Source organism: Mobula hypostoma, chromosome 8 (assembly GCF_963921235.1).
Source record: "Mobula hypostoma chromosome 8, sMobHyp1.1, whole genome shotgun sequence".
Lineage (NCBI taxonomy): Eukaryota > Metazoa > Chordata > Chondrichthyes > Myliobatiformes > Myliobatidae > Mobula > Mobula hypostoma.
Window position 1 is genome coordinate 101,637,050 of NC_086104.1, and position 9,345 is coordinate 101,646,394.

The window sequence follows — 9,345 nt, forward strand, 5'->3', positions numbered from 1 at the left end:
CACCCAACAGGACTGACAGACAACCGATGAGCAAAAGACAACAAACTGTGCAAATATAAAAAAAATAATAAGTAAGCAATAAATATTGAGAACATGAGGTGAAGAGCCCTTGGAAGTGAGCCCATAGGTTGTGGGAACATTTCAGTGATGGGCAAGTGAAGCTGATTGACGTTAACCCCTCTGGTTCAAGAGCCTGATGACTAAGGGGTAACAACTATTCCCGAACCTGCTGGTGTGTGTCCTGAAGTTCCTGTAGTGTTTTCCTGATGGTAGCAGCGAGAGCATGGACTGCATGGCGGTGGTCCCTGATGATAGATGCTGCTTTCCTGGGACAGTGCTCCGGGTAGGTGTGGGGAGGGCTGTATAGTGTTGATTTGCAGAGTGATCTTGGAATCCAAGTGCACAGCTCCTTGAAAGAAGGTTATTAGGGTAAAGGATCTGGTGTTTGGGAGGAGGGGGGTTGAAAGAGGGAGGTGTTGGGGGAGGGGAGGGGAAAAAAACGTGGGAGCGAATCAGAGACGCAAGAGCCGCCTGGCACTGCGGAGCATCGGTCAGAGCCTGAGGAATACATGGGTGCCTGCGGCCTAAGCTGGTACATACCAGGGATCCAGTCAGTTGGGCTTTTCTGGTTCTACCTGACCAAGGCACACCACAAGGCTCTTAATTAAGAGCATGAGCATGAGCAGAGGTGGTGGCGGTGACAGAAGAGCATGAAGAGGTAAAGCAAACAGCTCTCGCCAGTACAGCCGTTACAATCACCCACACGAGCAGTCCAGCTGCATTCAGCCGGCGCCTAGTTCCTTTGGTCAAGGAGCAGGAATTGATCAATTCCGAAACCAGCAGATGCTGCTTCTCACTGGTAGGGTGGCGACTTCCAGATTTCCAAAAAGGAGGACATTGCATACGTGGTCGTAGGTTACCATATATATACAGTGCGGTTCAAAAACATTTATTTTTTTTATAATATTTAAACCGTATTGCAAAAACAACAAATGCAAACAGATGATCACTTTATTTATTAAATAAAAATTCTGACATGATACTTTGTTTGCCTATATAAATCCAGCAAAAACCTAGCTATTTCATCATTAATCAGTGATTTTCTGCCAGAGCCCTTTTTCCTATTCAATGATTCATCATTCTGCATATTACATACAGTATAAATAAAGAACTGAAAGAAATGAATATTCATTGTTACTCCTGCTGAAGCAGATATGCTAACCAAATTAACTTACTTCACAAACTAAAGGAAGTAGCCTACTTAGGCCTACCCTGGACTGCCAGGTATGGATGTCTATTTTTTGTATTTCTGCCCTTTACTTGCTATCTCCAGGAGTTCTCTGTTGGCCAGGAGTTTTTTGTACATGGCTGGGCACTCTTCTGAGCAGTTGTTACATATTTGGAGCTCTGCTTTGACTGAGTCCACTTGCAGATGGTTTCTCTGGTTTCTCCAAGCTGAGGTCATCATTGAAAAAACTCGTTCTGTGTGAGCATTGCTGCATGGAAAAGAGAAGATATAAACACTCACCTTCTTCAGGTTTGTAAAAGAGACCTCAGATTTACTGAACAGCTTGAGATAACGTTCTTCACTGTGGCTATCTACCACCTCAGGAGTATTGATAATTGCCTCCACAATCCCATACTCTTCATATAATTCATCCATATCAATATCTTGAAGATTACAGGCCTTCACTGCATCACAGAATTCTCCAAAAGGTATGGCACTTGTTAGGTTCAATTTTGACACTTTGTTATGAAAGCTGTTTTCAGAGAAGTCATACCTGTCACTTAAGTACTTTATGACCCTTTCATAGAAAACAATGAAGTCTGCTTCACATTTCTTAGACACACCAGGGGTAAGCTGGCTAAGCTTGGTGTTCACTGCAAAGCCAGAAAAAACAGTCCTTTACTCTTCTTTCAAGTTTGCTTTTCAGTTCAGCCATTAGCTTAAACACTGAAATTATGCTGAATGACTTGGCTTCTAGTGCTTCAGTAGTGTCTGAGAACAATTTAAGAGTGTGACTGAGGAAGAAGAAATAGATCTCTGACAATTCACAGGCATTTCCTTCATCTCCAAAGCACTTCCACAGTACCTTGGGGCACTCCTCCTCAGCTAGTCTCTGAAAATAACTTCTTAGGATTTCGCAATACTTAAGTATTCTGTCAATAGTTGGCAAAAGAGAGAGCCATCTCGTCACAATATGCCGTAACAGATTACAGTTGTCAACATCCACGAGTTCACAGAATTCCATTAACTGTGTTGTTCTTTTAGCTGAGATGCTGAAATGGTTGTACTACTACTACTACGTGGACTCAGGCCTAGGGGGCCAGTGTCGGGCACGATGACGGACTCTCCACTTCTCCCTCTCCCTCATCAGTGTGTTCAGTTCATCTACATTAGCCACGCCGCTGTCTTCTAGGAGCGTGTTGACCATAGTCTTGGGCGGGCGCCCAGGGTTCATCCTCCCATGCTTGGGCTCCCATATGATGACTAGGCTGGCAGGTAGCTCGGGGTGGCGTAGACAGTGCCCCGCTAGTTGCAGTCTTCTCACCTTGATTTTAGTGGTGAGCATCGGTAGGTTGTTACAGAGCTCAAAGTTCATCATATGCTGTTGCCAACTCACGTCAAGAGCCATCCGGAGCATTTGTGTATAGCAACCATCTAGAGACTTTCGCATAGTCTTGGTGAGTGTCCACGTCTCGCATCCGTACGTGAGAATGGACTCTATGACTGCTATGAAGATTCTCTTTTTAAGCCTCTGGTCAGGTTCGACTTCCAGATTTCCTTCATGTTGTTCATAGCCCTCTACGCCAGCGCCTTCTGTACCTTTATGTCCTTCTCTGAACTCATCATTCTTGACCCGAGGTACTTGTAGTCAAAGACTTTCTTAATGGTATCGTTTTCTATGGTCTTGTGAGTACCTTCATCGCAGTTAAATGCCATGTACTCTGTCTTTTTAGCGTTTAGGTGAAGTCCAACTTTATTGCACTCAATTTCCACTTTTGTCAGTAGCTGCTGTGCTTACTCCATCTGGTCAGACAGCAGGACTATGTCATCTGCAAAATCGAGATCTGTGAGCATAACTGGTCTGACCCTTTTGGTTCTGAAGCACCTTCAATAACTCCAAAAGACTGAGGTTTGGTAAAATACCGAAAGGCTTTTATTTGCTGTACAATACGACCTCCATGGTGAGTGTCTGCCCCCGGACTGAGAGGGAGGGGCCAAGGCGAAACACCTTTATACAGGACTCTGTGGGAGGAGCCACAGGGGCAGTCAGCAGAGGGGCGTGTCCAGACAGTTAACCAGTTACAACACATGTATATGGTTTACCACAGGTTCGTCCTGGTTTTATGGTAAAGCCAAGCTTGTCATGATCTTTGGTAGCTTGACGTAGAGCATAATCAAGGACGATTATAAAGATGTAGGGTGCCAGAGTGTCTCCTTGCAGCACACCAGCTAGGAACTCGAACACTGCTGTTTCTCCATTTGGTGATACAACTTTCGCCATGGTTTTGGTATAGCTGGATTCTATTGTTCTTGACTTCCTCGATTCTATGGAAAGCAAGTATTTGCATTACTGTACACTTTGAGCACAATATTTTCAACATCACTTTCCAGTTTGCCTGTAGCAAATCTTGTTACATTGTACAAAATATGAACCAGACAATTTGCAGAAATAATGTTCTTTTGAGCCTGTTACGAACCCCCGGGTTTCGTTTACTGTGGACTGTCACTTTAAGAGCACCTAAGTGAGGTGGGACTATGATGTCAGTCACAAACTGACACCTACTGACTGTGAGCTTAACCACAGGGAGAGAGACTTTTTCAGTAGTGACAGTTGCAGGAGGGAGGGAGGGAGGGAGGGGGAGAGAGAGGGAGAGAGAGAGAGAGAGAGAGAGACAGACAGACAGACAGACAGACAGACAGAGACAGACAGAGATAGAGACAGAGAGACAGAGGAAGCCAGTAGCTTCAGCTTGTCACAGCTGGGGTTTGGAACTCTCTTATGCCCAAAAGATTGGGTTAAACACTGACACAGAGTGCATGAAGAGTGTGTCTGTCACTTCGTATAATCCAAAGGAGTGGATTTTGTTTGGGATATCCTGTGGAGACCACTTATGTGTGAACTCTTGCCTGGGTATGTGGTGTGGTAAGCACTTGAAGACGATATCCCTGTGACAAGTCACTTTCGGTGATAATTTGTGTGTGGATTTGGAACGATATGACGGACAAGATCTTCGACAACGATATTTTCGTTTACCTGTGGAATTCGACGTAACCACCTTTTCTCTATATTTCACCCTGGATTACAAATATCTCTCTCCTATCATTTATTCCGTGGATGACTGAACTTTCCGACTTTACCATCTCAAGACTTTAAGCCTTATTCCCCCAAGCTCGATATAGTTTGGGAGCTATATTTACACACATATATACACATAACACTGTTAACATTTGTTTATCTTGGTTAAGTTACAATATTATAAGTAGATACTAATAAAGATAGTGGTTTTATCATCAAAACCTGACTCAGTGTGAAATCTCTTGCTGCTGGTTTATTTCTAAAACGTTATAGTTCATAACAAGCCATTTTCAGTTTTTGATAAACACTGTTGTGTTTTCCATGGTTTACACTTGCATTGTGAGCAGTGTATGCAGACACTTTATTCAGATCCAGACCTGACGTCTCTGGTTTAACCAGCAGCTGATTTGTTATGTCCCCCTGATGATTCATTGTTACTGTATCGCTGTAGAAGTCAAGTAACACATGTTGCACTCCCTTCTCAAGGTGAAAGTATCTCAGAAGTATTAGGAAACACTTTGTTGCACCTTTGTTTGAAGCATCAGTTGCTACTGAAAAAGGTCAAGCCATGTTCTTTGATATACTCCACATGCTTTTGTACAGAATACAGTGCTAGAATATTTTCACAATGCTTTTGCTTTAGTTTTACCACGTTACACCTTTCACTATCAATGAGTCAGTGTACAGGTATATTTCTTTGTCAACTTTTACTCCACAATCAACACTTCTGTATGACTGATGATGCTTCACAGCGTGATAAACTTCACACAGTTCTACAGCCAAGACTTTGTCATCCTGAGTTGATCAAGCTGGGGAGAAAAATGATAACAGTGATGACGTACCAGCAGTACGAGCGTTAACTTTATGTTTATCTGTGGTAGCATGTCATTCAACTACACTTTTCCCCTTACTGCCAATCTCCACATCACAGCGGCATAGTGTACAAAAAACACGAAAGTTATCTTTTCTGCTTTTAGCAATAAATTTAATTTCTTTGGCCCATTCATGGTTAAATATAGTCTTTCTTTTCGGCATTTCTTTAGGGGCTTGAAACAAGAACAAAAAAGTCAACCACTCTCCACTGCAGCCTTGGGCAGACTGACCCCTCAGACGTGTTGACATCACGTGACTCGTACGCTGCGGCTCATCAGCAGTGTTGACAACGGCAACTACATAGAATAAAAATATGTTAATGGTTGTTATAGCTTTCAGTTACCACTGTTTTAAGTATAGCTGAGGTCACTTATATAAATTTTTTAGTCAGACCCAAAAAGGAGGACAAATTAACATCCGGCTCGAGGTGGCGCCAGATGGAGGACAGAGTGTTCAAAAGCCGGACTGTCCGTCCTCCCTACTCACTGGGTAGGCTGTGCGAGCAACTACTTTTGTGTCCCAGCAACCGTACAGGTACCCGGTATACTAGCAACAGAAGCAGCGAGACTTCGTCCAGCCGCTCACTGTTCTCCGCCAAGACTCAAACACGTAGGCCACGCCACTGTCTGCTTGCAGCCTGTCGCTTATCCCCACCCGGCTGCTGCCCCGGCCCAGAAGGGGACCAAGAGTTCAAGTCCAGTTGATAATCTGAATCAACTGTTTACAAAATTCTGTAATATCTCCCGTGGTGGAGGTATTCAGCAAGAGATAATCTGTGTTCTGGGAAAGCTTAAACCGGGGGGAAAGCACACCAGCGCGTAAAATAGCCAAGCAACTTGAAACTCAGAAAAAAATTGTCAACCACAACCTGTACAAGTTGTTGGAGGGAAAAAGTGTGAGGAAGGAGGGAGCTTCACCCCCACTGTGGTGCCTTGCTGAGGCTGCGGAGGCCGCTGTGAGGGATGAAAGTCGGCAGTCAGCTCCTGAGGGCTGTGCCATAACACTCCTGGTTGAGGAAGAGAAGCCGACATCCAGCGACGAAGACAGCTCCGAGGACAGTGTGACTGAGAAGTCCAGCATGGAGGACAGCGAGAACAACAGGGACAAAATCTTCCATTTCCTCTTGGAGAAGGGCAAGGCAACAGTCCTGGAGATTCAGGCTGAGGTCAGCCCGACAGGTCAACTCCACCCTCCACATGCTGGAAAATCAAGGTGACCTCGACAAGGAGGTGGCCCTCCCGCCCACTTGGATGCTCTCGGATCGGAAGAGGGAGGATCTGCTGCGGAAGAAGCAGGTGCAAGAATTGGGCACGACTGTAACCGGACCCGTGGGCACCGTTCCGGTGCAAATCAAGTGTGAGAGTGGTGTTACACAAGAAGAGGTTGCAGGTATTCCTGATGGGCTGAGCATCATGAACCGGGCGAGCGCGGCCGGCGAGGTGGTTGGCCTCCCGCAAGGTGTGCTGGCGGGGCAAGCCCAGTGGCGGCCAGCACCCGGTGCTCTCCCTGACAGAACGGCTTTGTGCGTGCTTAGTGAAGAATTCCTCCTCCTTCTCCACAACAGGAATCTAAAGCGGCACTGGAGTGCCCAACTGCTCTGAATGAAACCGCGTGCTGCTTCCCAACCGATGCTGGCTGCCGGGAAGAACCCCATCTGCATGTTGATGGAGTACGCTCCGAAGTCAGGCAATGCCTGCCAATTCCAGCTTGTTTCACAAAGTGGTCCTCCACATGACCCCAGATTCACCATCAAGGTTAAATCGGGCAGTGAGACCCTTCCCGCCGCCACAGCGAACAGCAAAAACCTGGCCAAGCTGTCTGCAGCAAAGACGGCTGTCCTCCTCTGCCTTGGGAATTCTCCTCAGTTTTCTACAAGGCCCTCAGACATGGACACAGAGAATTCTGTTGCACAAAGCTCTGTTCCATCAATGGACTCCGACGCTGCCCAGTCGGGAGGCCTGGGCGAACTGATCACCTCCCTGAATAAGAACCCCTATTAGCAGCCTTTTGGAATACGCATGCAGCAGAGCTCAAGATGATTGAACAGTTAGGCCCACCGTATGACCCAAGGTTTACCTACTAGGCGAAGGTCAGGGGCTGCTGGCTGCCTTCGATGAGTTCAAGCAAGAAGCTGGCGAAACAGGAGGTGGCAGACGCCGTGCTCTAGGTCCTCATTGGCGAAGGTGAGAAGGCAGTGCGGACTGGAGAATTCAGCTCTGAGCTGCCCGTGTCGGGAGGGACGGTGCATGACCAAATTGCCATGCTCAGCCTCCAGTGTTTCAACAATCTGACTGCCAAGCATCCAACCCAGCCCGCTGGGCCACGAGGTCCTAGCCGCCATCATAATGAAGAAGGGCGATGAGGACCTGGGAACCACGGTCAGCCTGGGCACAGGTAACCGATGCGTTAAGGGGGAAGGTCTGAGCCTCAGAGGAGAGACGATCGTGCTGAGATTATCTCACGGAGCTGCTTCATCGGATTTCTGTGCAGCGAACTGTTGAAATACAACCCCAGATCCCAAGGTGACAGCCTTTCTGTGCCAGCACAGGACAACAGGTTAAAGATTAAACCAGGAGTAACATTTCATCTCTACATCAGCACCATCTCGTGTGGAGACAGTGCCCTGTTTGACGAGTCGTGTAGCGAGCCGCCAACGAAAGGAGGAGACAATTCGCATCACCCGCTGTTCGAGAACATGAATCAGGGCAAACTGCGTACCAAGGTGGAGAACAATGAAGGAGTCAAGTGACATTGTGCAGACGTGGGATGGGATTCAGCACGGCGAGAGGCTCCGCACCATGTCCTGTAGTGACAAGATCCTGCGCGGCAACGTGCTGGGCCTTCAGGGGCGCTGCTGGCACATTTCACCCACCCCCGTCTATCTTAGTTCCATTACCCTGGGCTACCACGGGCGCCTGGCGCGCGCAGTCTGCAGACGCATGTCCAGGGATGGTGATGAGTTTTGAACATCTCTACCTTATCCGTACACACTGAATCACCCGCAGATCGGCCGGGTCAGCGTGTACGAGTCGACGCGGCAGACTGGGAAAACAAAGGAGTCCAGCGTGAACTGGTCCCTGGCGGATGGGTCTGAGGTGGAGGTCCTGGCTGGAACCAAAGGGAAAGTGGATGGACGCCGGCTGGACATCTCCCGCGTGTCCAAAAGCAAACTGCATGACCTGTTCCGCCAGCTGTGCCAAGACCGGGCGCCAGGACCTGCTGGGATTGGCCTCCTACTCGGACGCCAAGGAGGCGGCCGCAGACTTCCAGAACGCCCGGACCCTGTTCTTCAAAGTCCTGGAGCAGATGAACTATGGAAGCTGGATCCAGAAGCCTTCGGAGGAGAAAAGTTTCATGAAGAGTGAGCTGTAGCTGATCCTTCAGGGCTGCATTGGGGTGGATCGGGGAACAATTCTGTACAGAGGCTGTAGAGAGTTTAAACAAACACACACACACAACTATTAAAGAGCAGCGCATATGATTCCAGAAGTTCCTTTATAAATCTGTAAAATGTTTATAATGGAATGAAGTTTAAATCAAATGATATAGACAATTTAAAGAGAGTTACTTGGGTTAAGAGTGGGGTGGGGTGGGTGCCTTTTTCACAGGCAGTCCTTAGCTCGGGTTGACAGCTCTGCCGAGCAGGTAGGTCCTTGGAAGGTGGAGGGGATTCCTGCTTCAGCACGATGGTGTACTCTCTCTCTGTTAGCGCAGGGTTAATTCTGAGTTGAGAAAAAGGAGTAACTGTTTAAATATCCAGAGTGTTAATAGAGTCATAGAACACTACAGCATGAAAACAGGTCCTTCAGCCCATCTAGTCCATGCTGAACTATTAATCTGCCTAGTCCCATTGGCCTGCTCCCGGACCACAGCCCTCTAGACCATAGCCCTCCCATCCATGTACTGTACATATCCAAATTTTTCTTAAATGCTGAAATCAAACCGAACCCACATCCACCAGCAGCTCGTTCTATACCCTTATCACCCTCTGAGTGAAGAAATGTTCCTCCTCATGTTGCCCTTAAACATTTCACCTTTCACCCTTAAGCCATGACCTCTAGTTCAAGTCTCACAAAATCTCTGGAAAAAGCCTGCTTGCATTTGCCCTGTCTACACCCCTCATAATTTTGTATTACTCAATCATATTCTTGTTTATAATTGAGTCTTG

General features: G+C 47.1%; 1 pseudogene; it reads left to right on the forward strand.

Moving 5' to 3' along the window:
• Window positions 1–678: 678 nt before the first annotated feature.
• LOC134351168 (double-stranded RNA-specific adenosine deaminase-like) lies at window positions 679–8,549 on the forward strand (annotated as a pseudogene).
• The last annotated feature ends 796 nt before the right edge of the window (window positions 8,550–9,345 follow it).